The sequence below is a fragment of the Salarias fasciatus genome, chromosome 18, assembly GCF_902148845.1.
Source record: "Salarias fasciatus chromosome 18, fSalaFa1.1, whole genome shotgun sequence".
Taxonomy (NCBI): domain Eukaryota; kingdom Metazoa; phylum Chordata; class Actinopteri; order Blenniiformes; family Blenniidae; genus Salarias; species Salarias fasciatus.
In genome coordinates, this window is record NC_043762.1 from 12,409,265 (window position 1) to 12,418,671 (window position 9,407).

A 9,407-nucleotide genomic window follows, 5' to 3' on the forward strand; every position below is an offset into this window, starting at 1 on the left:
CTCTAGCATCGTCAAATCTTCGACCACTGGCGTATTTAACTGCACAGGTAGTGAATACATGGTGGATAGATGAGATGCATCAGCAGGAGAAAACTTCGGGACAGTGGTTCGTTGAAGAGGTCACATGACTTCTCGGTCTTTGGGGAGAAGAGGAAATAATTGCAGCATATATAAGATGTATTTATATCCTATCGTCCTCTAATCTCACTATCCTGGTGACGTTTGGTGAAATTCTCAGGTACCTCGACGTTGGCATCTAAAATATGTCATCATCCATTTTTTGGGCTGTTTTAATCAGCAGAAGGTTGCAGAGCCGCTGTCTCTCAGTATGCTTAAAGGTGCATTAAGGAGTTTTTCAACTTTAAAAATACTTATTTTCCACCATAAATACGTTACAAATATTCAATGATGTGTAGAATGTGCTCTGACATAATCATTGCAAGTACCGCTAACGGCACCAAATTGTCACTTGAAAGTTGCAGTGCCGGTCCAGCACTTTATTTCTTAGGGAGAATTTGAGAGGATGTGACGTAATGAGCGCTCCCGCTGGCCTGACTCTCTTCGCTTTCGTTTTGTCCGCCATTACTCCGCCACATGCTTAACTGAGCAGTATTGAGGATGGATCTTCCAGAAAGTAAGAAAAGACCGGCTTCTGGCACTGCTATGTGTTGCTGCAGTTTGTTTTTCAATGAAACCTCACACACATGATTAGTTTACTATGTTGACATGACTTATCTTATTAGCGTAGGCCACATATTGAAACTACAAGGTCAAGAATGAGGATTTTCTTCCACATCGTGATTGTAAACCATCACTAAAGTGGCAATAAGACTGGAAATAGCCTAATTACATTAACATATTTCCAAAAGATCCCTATAAAGCCATGAAAACAGTCACTGTGGATTTCTTGTGCTGCGGCCGACACACTCAAAGGAAATATTTGCCTTTGTTTTTTTCACATTTCTCGGTAAAAATCCATCAACATTCAAGGACACTGGCTAATTTGATTTATAAAGACTGTGGTGGGTCAAAGAGCTGCTTCCGTCTGAACGGAGGACTCCAAATTAATTTATTTCCAGCAAATTTAAACAGGCCTTAGATGCACAGCGGTGATTTCTGCAGGACATCCTTTTGAGAGCAGAGAATGTAATAAGGCGGAGAAGAATGGCTCGGATGGCATGTGGTGTGTTTTCAATGCCACACCTTGATGCCTATCAGGTTTGCAAGGATGGAAAAACGTGTCCATTGTTAGATTGAAATCATGCCTTTCGCATTAAAAGTTAGTTTAAATGAAGTCATGATCATACCTGGAGTATAAATTGTTTAGGGTGAATAGGAAGGGAGAACTCTATACCAGTACTGTACATTATAAGAGAGTGAGACATTGTGCAGAGCTGCATTTACAGGAAATAATCGCTTCACATTTCCAGTAAAGTCAGGGTCATTTCCATTGTGAGGACTCTCTTCTCATTAGTTACAGAATAAAGAAGCTAATTGGTTTAATACTTGAGGGAGTAGTTTTTAATAAATAATGACTTTGAATTGATTTTTTTCACTTTCAGCTTGAACACTTGAAACCGCCCTGTTTTAGTCAATATCTTGTACCCTGTCAAAAATGATTTCAAAGTGTGTGAAAATGATTGCCACTCACAAACCAACCAAACTGTTTAATATATAAAATAAAATAATATCAGTAGCATTTACTGGTTGAGTGACTGACTTCTCAGTGATATTCCCATGATAAGATATTGTTTGGATCCATAGGCAATAATAACAATAAATGATGTCAATTTGAATTATTCAGTAAGGCTTCGTAAATAATCTGCAACTGCTTTGCACAATAGATTATTTGATTACATTAATCTATAGCTCGCTAGCTCAAGGGCTAATATAAAAATCAATGCTACCTTCACCGTCTCCCAGCTAGTCAGCTCTTCTTTCTCAGGCCCTGACCCACTACGTTACATCCAGCAGAAATCTCGGGTTCCAACTGTTGCACTCTGGGACATTGTCCATTCAAAGCCAAGTGGAGCTGAATCGGCCCGGCGCTCATATCGTCTTGGTGTACTGGTTTTTTTCATGCATGTGGAAACTGCCATTACCTGTAACTGCTTTCCCACGGATGTGAACGGAGAATGGACTTCACTAATGGAGACATTCCACCAGCTTCAGTGGTCTCAATGCAATCCACGCTGCTGGACGCCGAGACGGCTGCCAAGCAACCTCTGCTGGGAGCTGTTTGGGGTTCAGCGTCTTGCCCAAGGACGCTTCCACACATGGTCAGGAAGAGACGCGGGATTGAACTAACAGCCTTGGGATTAGAAGACGGTCTGCTGCCCCAGCTGAGAGACGACCGCGGCCTAATTTCTCCACATTGCTTGCATATTTACATAAACTGCAAGCTACCCCAAATCAGTAAAATACCACCGTTCGAGAGATTTACCTCAAGCACGCTTCTGAAGTCCGACCACGACCGCTGCTCACTGCATATCCACTGAGATGAAGTATAGATGGATAACAGATTAGCTGCACGGATGGCTGGGAGATTACCGATAACAGATACAGCGTATGGAAGGATATGGCTCTGCGCAAACGACCTCTCATTCAAGAACATCTGCGCTTTCTGCATGCGCTGTGAATGAGTGTTTGGGAGATGACCTTTAAAAAACAATGAGATATTCACCCAGAGGAAGGTGCTGGTGTGTTCGAGGTAAAAACATCTCCATACAGTATGAGATCCACTGGAGGCCTCCTGAGTGGGATAATGTCTAAATAGCACTTCAAACGGTTAAATCTGGCCAATTATAATGCAAATCCTTTCTTGCATTTCTCATTTGAAGCTCTGTTTTCTTTTCTCTGCGCTGCTTTCCACTCATATTTCTCTTCACTCTCTGTGTTTACATCTGCTTAATTTATTCATCTCGCAAAGTGACCCCTTCCCGGCTCAGACATCGCCGCGTTTAAATGCAGAAAATTGCCTTGTTAATTGATAATGATGCGATTATGTGAGGATGTGGCTGAAGAGCAAATCTCAACATTGTTTTTTCTTTTTTTTTTTTTTTTTTTTTTTTTAAATCGTACAATACAGAGAATAAGGGGCGTCCCGCATTCTTGTTGATAATGTCTGCCAAAGCAAAGTGCTCTTTAGGCTTTTGAACGAGGCTGCGCTCTGCACCAACAATGGTAATGAAGACTCTTCTCCTGCACGTTGCCACATAGCAGTAATTCACACTTACGAGGGGATTGGCTGCTACCATTCCTGTGTGGCTCGTCTGTCTCTTTGTATTTCCATCGTACTTTTCCTCCTTTTCCCCTGCCTTCTTCTCTCCTCCTCCCCCTCCTCCTCCTCCTCCTCCTCCTCCTATTTCCCTCCCCCTTCTGCGCTCCCTCCCTCGGCTGGCATCAAAGAGGTGCATAACCTGAAATGAATGCATGTGTTAATCACCATCTCCCTAGAATTAAATGATCTCCAACCACTCTGACAATTCATGTGCAAAAGAGAGCTCTCAGTATTCATAAGCACTGCGCGGAGCATTTACATGGATAACAGTGTCAAAACATTAAGTAGGAGGTTCAGAGAAAATGGCTCTTGGAGGAGATCAAAACCTTCCAGTGTTCAGTGTGAATTGGTTTTCCCACATGAATCTGCAGCGGTTCAGAGCTGCGTTTTTGGAGCCCAGTTCATACGGACATGGTGCTTTTCTGTAAGTTTGTCCATTTCTCAAATAGGAACATCAACATCAAACCACTAAATCTGATGGGATTTCATGGAGTTATCAACCCTTAATAATTCCTCATCAAAATACTTAGAAATTTCAATCCCAATGTGATCAAAGGCTGTTTCAAGACTTAAGACTTTAAGGTCTGTGCCAATCAGCATCTTTATGCATCATTTACTCACACAAGCATCTTCTGCATTAAAAAAAAAACTATATATATATAAATTGATTAAACAATGCATATTTAACAATTTCCAAGACACCAAACTCAAAAGTAGAAACTGTGTTTCAGTGAAAGAGTAACAATGAACCATTGATTACAAATGTCACACTGTGGAGGATTTTATCATATTTTCCTGACAATAAGAAGCAACTCTCAAAAAGTAAAAAAAAAAAAAAAAAAAAAAAACATACCACGCTGGTGTGTCAGAGCATTTATTTACCCATATACTCATACAAATGATTTTTCTTTTCCATTTTTACTTTAATTTCCACTGTGGGTATTTTTCTTGCTCAGTCAGTTAACTATCGTAGTAATGGAGGATTTCCTGGCACTGTAATAGCTTTCTTTGGTCATACTGTACAGTATATACTGGATATTCTGATACGAGTTGGTTCCACATGACCAGCCAAACAACTAAAAAAAAAAAAGTGAGACTCATGGTCCAGAAAATACTGTAATTCTATTTAAAAAAAAAAACAAAAAAAAAAACAGAAATATGCCTTCCTAAAAACATGGTCCACATTTAAAAGAAAAATGCACATTTGCAGGAGTATTTTGTGCACCGTGCCTGTTATGTCCATAGTTTAAAGTTAGGTGCATCAATTAGGTACACTGACTCAATCTCTACCAAAGTAAAGGGGAAAACAAAGCAGAACCATTTAATAATGTTTTCTAATAATGACTGTCAATAATTTACCATTATTGACGTAACAGAAATACAGATGTTACCATATAGTAACTTTTCCTAAAGGGCGACCTCTTAAAGAGTTCTTCAAACATAATTGGGTCAAAACGCTTTTCTGACCAACAAGAGGAGCGATCAGGATTCACATCACACCGTTGCTAATCCACGTATCCATCTTCTCTCCAGATCACCTCCTATCAGGTTGCTGCAGCAGCAGAATGGAGAGCAGAAGAACCAAGGCATCTCGGTTCACTGCAACTTCGTCAAACTCCTCCTGGGAGCCCAGGAATCAGTCCCTGATGAACTGAGAGACATAATCTTTTCCAAGGCCTCTAATGGGAGGCAACCGGGGCATATCTTAATTAGATCCTCCATGGCTTGGAGTCTCATTGGGGCAGAAGGGCCTGTGTGGTCTGAACTGCGTACTCTGAAGCAGTGTGCTTCTGGATGAGCTTCTAACGTCCAAATTATGCATTTTAAATCAATTTAATGAGTGTGGATTGGTTGTGGTGCGCTGGGTTTGCACTCTGGAATTTTCTGGGTTGGATTCAGGTTTGAGGGTGCGAAGTTTGCATGTTCTTCCTACGCATTTTTTTTTTTTTTTTCCAATTTACTCTGGCTTCCTTCCACAGTCCGAAAAATGACTCAGTATTATTCTCACATTTTTGTTTCAGAAAAGTTTCATAGCCCTCATTGTACACATGAAATGGCCGTTTGCATGTCAGGTCACTAGTCGGCGCTGTTTTTATAATGCAACTATGCACACATGAAAACATTCAAGCTCCTTTAATTTATGCTTCTTTGTCTGATAAGCCCACTTGATTGATTGATTGATTGATTTATTTTATTTGTTTCATTCTTTTTTAAAAGAAAGAAATGAAAAGGAACAGAAAGAAGTGAGACTTATGATGTCTGCCCCTATCAACATAAAATAAATGACAATTTGTCAAGATTTGTTAACATATCACAAAAAAAAAAAGCAAAATTCAATACAACCATTTCACTTATTCAAAATATAAATACGAAAATTTCACAAATAATTGCAGATCAAATACAACCATTTCCCAAGTGTAAATACAAAAGAAAAAAAAAAAAAAACCTTAATGAAATATTTTCAAAAGAAACAATCATTCTAAGTTTGACCATTCTTTAAAACAGAGTCGTACCCTCCCAATAACTGTGCTTTTAAACATTTCTTGAAGATGTGAATGGACTGAGACCTCTTAATTTCACTGTCAAGTTTATTCCATAAACTGATTCCTTTTGTTGTGATGCATCTTTCTTTCAATTTGGTTCTTGATTCCGGTCGTTTGAAAACTTCAGTGCCTCTTAATCTATATTGACTGTCTCGCTTTGCAAATCTATTCTGTAAATTAAATGGTAATTTTTTCCGGTGAGCTTTATACATTGTTTTAAGAGGGTTGAGTTCTACCAATTCTTTCATTTTTAAGGATTTCAATTTTATAAATATTGGGTTAGTGTGGTCTCTGTAACCACTTCCATTCACCACACGAATCGCTCGTTTCTGTAAGAGGAAGAGTGGTTCAATGTAGGTCTTACAAGCATTTCCCCAGACTTCAACACAGTAGGTCAGATATGGTATAATCAATGAATTGTACAACAGAAACAAAGAATTATTGTGAAGTGACTCTTTCAATTTGTACAGAACAGCAATGGTTTGAGAAATCTTAGTTTTAACGTACTCTATATGGGATTTCCATGTTAGTTGTTCATCCAGCAGTAAACCTAAAAACTTAATTTCGTTTGTTCTCTCGATCTCTATACCTTCCACTGTCAGTGTTGTGTCAACGTCTGTCCTTCTGTAACTGAAAATCATATATTTGGTCTTACTGATGTTCAAAGATAGTTTGTTAGTGTTGAACCATTTTATAACATTCTGAAACTCTTTTTCTACAATTTCTTATACTTCATTTATATTGTCTCCAGCATAATACAAAGTAGTATCATCCGCAAACAAGATGCATTTCAATAAGCTGGAAGCAGCGTCAATGTCATTGATATAAAGAAGAAAGAGTACTGGTCCAAGGACGAATCCTTGAGGAACCCCACAAGTTACGTTTCCATTTTTAGATTTTATATCGTTGATTTGAACAAATTGTTTTCTGTCTTTTAAATAGCTTTTGACCCATTCGTGAGCAACACCTCTTATACCGTACTTATATAATTTATACAGCAATATGTCATGATCTAGAGTATCAAACGCTTTTTGAAGATCTACGAAGACACTTACTAAGAAACGTTTCTTGTCCATTGCATTTGTAATTTCTTCTGCCAGTTCCATAATTGCTGTGGCGGTTGAGTGATTAGTCCGAAATCCATATTGATTGTTACTTAAAATGTTGTGTTTAACAATAAATTTATTTAATCTGATCACAAATAATTTTTCTAAAATTTTTGAGAGCTCAGGAAGTAATCCACTTAGGATGTGTTTTATGTTGGGAATGTGTCTCCACTTATGCAAATGATGAGTTTCAAGTATAAGCAGTGCTTTGGAATCTACAGTACAACCGTAATTTTTTTTGCGCAAATGCACATTAAAAACTATTTATGCATGTTTCAGAAAAGTTGCATTTTCCTGTTGAAAGGGAGACCAATGTTTTTTGTGAAAGTTGTAGACTTCATGTGCAATATCAAGTCACTAAGGATTGTTCTCAGCGGCTCCCGATACTGTACCACCACCAAGTAAACAACCAATCGCAGCCCTTGTGGTCTGCGTGAAAGAGGAATGGATAGATTGGTGGCGGGTGTGATTGGTATCGGTTGTAGATGTCCACCAATCTACACCCCAGCCCTATCCATGCAGGTGTGATGGATGGATGGATGACTTCTTTTAAAAGACGGCTTGTACCCTTCCTACAGGCCTGATGTTGCCATGACAACATCATGAACATTACATTAACACCTTTGAGCCGAGGTGTGATTTGTGCAGAAATCATGTCATCGCAGCAGAAATGGAAAGCAGTGAAGTAAGTGTTGCTTTTCTTTTTTCTTTTTTAACAGAAATTGGAAATTACAGGCATTTGTACTTGAAAAGCATCTGTACTTTCACCTCTTTAGATTTTCACCTCTTTAGATTCTTCAGACTGACCTGTTTTAACCCAGATAAGGATGATTTGGAGTGACAGTGAAAGGATGAGAGCCCTGATGGCTTCTGCACTGAAGCTGGAGAAGGTGATGAATTTTAAAGGTCACGAAGTTTCATCAGCGATGGTCAAATTAGAAGACCATCGTTGTTCTAAAAATAAAACTTCTTTCAGAGTGAAACTTTTATATGGAATTCATCTCGTAGCAGCACATGGGGAAGCTTGCTTCCATTTCAGTCCCTTTTCTTTGTCATTTGGCGAGTTACAAATACGGCCCCAGTTGAGATCAGAGATACAATATAAAAGCTGCGAATTGCTAAAGACCAATTTTGCAGGCTAACTATCACCTGAGTGATGTGGGTGTGCTCGCCGCTGGTTAATGACAACCATCATTTAGCTGCAGCAGCGGTGGGTAAATGAGAAGAAAGTGCTCGTCTGATTTATGCAAATGGTTTGTTTGGGGGGAAAGAAAAAAAAAACCCCAGCAGATATAACAGTGCAGAGGAAATGTTTGCACTGTAAGCTTAAAAAAAAAGAAAGATTCATTTTGAACTCGAGAGACCTGAAAACATTAGGTGAAATAATCAGAATATAACGTTAAGTCATCTCTACACGGCTCAAGTGGTTTCATTGAGCTTCGACGGGGAATAGTGTTGTTGATTGCTCAGATTTTTTTTAAATGCAACAACATCAACTGAACTCAAGCAAGCAAGCAATCACCCCCCCCCCACCCCACCCCTCACTCCCCCATCCCCACCCCCAAAAAAAAGGTGCTTGAAAGGCTTCTGCGGCTGTGCTGGCAGATGCAGAGTTAAAACTATAGATGTCGACAGGTGCTCAGGAGATAGGAGAGGCTGGGCGGCCATTAAAGCAAGCCACCATATGGCCGGATACACACAGGGTGTCACATTCATCACACTGCTGTGACACCTTCAGAGAAACACCGCGGAGTCTGCTTTGGAAAGCATAATCTGTGCACCTCAACCCAATATCAGGCCTGATTCAATAATATCCTGCATAAAACATCACCCGCTGCAGGTTTGCCATAGATTACACTTTGAATTTGGTTATTTAGCTGCTTTTAAAAGTCAAACTGAATTGAATTGTCCATGTAAAATGACAGTAAAAGACAGTTAAATCATAGTTACTGTCATTTTCTGCATTTTTTTTTTAACCTTTACTTTCTCAAGTTTTCTTCAGTAATGTAATTTTTGCTGCAATATCAACACCAACAAAAATTGAAGTGATTCTCTTCAGTAGCACAAAAATTTGGGGCCTGATTTACTACCTTCCTGTGTAAAGTGCAATAAATTACAAAGCTCACACAATTGAATTGCATTTCAGTTTGTGTACTATATGCAGAGCAATCATCTACGAATGGGATCACGAGTCGTATTGCATAGGAAATTGCTGAAAACGGTTCATTTAAGGGGAGATAATCAGACACAAAGAACGAAGGGAGAGATTCTGAAAGATCTATAAAGCAGTAGATCACAGAAAACATCCCAAAACAAACTTCACAAATGAGAGCCGTGGGGGGCCAGCTGAGGAAACGCCTCCTAACACTGAGCTGATTTACACTTCGTTTTTCAGACACGCTAAAAACAAGGCGTTTTCACAAACTGCAGTTTGTATTTTAATTTATTAGCACAAACTCCTGGATGTGGGAGACGAGC